The sequence below is a fragment of the Echinops telfairi genome, unplaced genomic scaffold, assembly GCF_000313985.2.
Source record: "Echinops telfairi isolate 266 unplaced genomic scaffold, ASM31398v2 ScPeMD7_443;HRSCAF=831, whole genome shotgun sequence".
Lineage (NCBI taxonomy): Eukaryota > Metazoa > Chordata > Mammalia > Afrosoricida > Tenrecidae > Echinops > Echinops telfairi.
In genome coordinates, this window is record NW_022104341.1 from 46770734 (window position 1) to 46772210 (window position 1477).

Consider the following 1477-nt stretch of genomic DNA (forward strand, 5'->3'; position numbering starts at 1 on the left):
TTTATATAGGATCGTGAGGAAATAGATCTATGTGCATATATTTATAGGTTTAGTATTAAAGCAGCAGATGGACATTGGACCTCCACTCACGTACTTACTCAATGCAAGAACACTTTGTTCTATTAAATTGGCATTCCATGATGCACACCTTCCCGAAATGGTCACTGAAGACAAATGTGTGCATAAGCAAATGTGGTGAAGAAAGGCTGATGGTGCCAGGCTATCAAAAGATATAGCACCTGGGGTATTAAAGGCTTGCAGGTAAACAAGCAGCCATCTAGCTCAGAAGCAACAAAGCCCACATGAAAGAAGCTCACCAGCTTGTGTGACCAAGAGGTGTAGAAAGGACCGGGTATCAGGCATCAAAGAACAAAAATCATATCACTGTAAATGAGGGGAAGTGCACAGTGGAGACCCAAAGCCCATCTGTAGGCAACTGGACATCCCCTTACAGAAGGGTCAGGAGCCAGTCAGGGTGCAGGGTAGCAACAATAAAACATACAACTTTCCACTAGTTCTTAAATGCTTCTTCCCCCCACTATCATGATCCCAATTCTACCTTACAAATCTGGGTAGACAAGAGGATGTATACTGGTACAGATAGGAACTAGAAACCCAGGGAACCCAGGACAGATGATCCCTTCAGGACCAGTGGTGAAAGTGGCGATACCGGGAGGCTGAAGGGAAGGTGGGGAGGAAAAGGGTGGTGAAAGTGGCGATACCGGGAGGATGAAGGGAAAGTGGGTTGGAAAGGGGGAACCTATTACAGGGATCTACATATAACCTCCTACCTGGGGGATGGACAACAGAAAAGTGGGTAAAAGGAGATCTCGGACAGGACAAGATATGACAAAATAATAATTTATAAATGATCAAGGGTTCATGAGGGAGGGGGTAGGAGGGAGGGAGCAGGAAAATGAGGAGCTGATACCAAAGGCTCAAGTAGAAAGCAAATGTTTTGAGAATGATGATGGCAACAAATGTCCACATCATACACATTGAAGGCATTGCCCAGAGTACACTATAATTTAGGAGCCCCAGTGGTGTAGTGGTTAGACATGGGGCTGCTAACTACAAAGTCTGCAGTTCAAAACCACCAATCACTCCATGAGAGAAAGAGGCGAGGCTTTCTAATCTCATAAAGAGTTCAACAGTCTCAGAAACTCACAGGGACAGTTCTAGTCTGTTTTAATATGGTTCCAACTCTTGAAGGCAGTGGGGTTTTTTTTAACCCTATTATTTAGACAGAATTTAAATCTCAAGCTGTAACTATTGATTAATCATCTATAAGCTCAGCATAGTGCTGAAAATGCAGACAATACAAAATATGGGCCAGAGATTTTCATTCTATTTGACGATTCAAGGAAGATACGCAAAACTTGAAAACAACAAAAATCAGCATATATTTTGAGTTAAAATGAAGACTGAAATGCTAGGGGTATTTACAGTGGAGTCTGTTCCAAGTTGGTCGATGAAG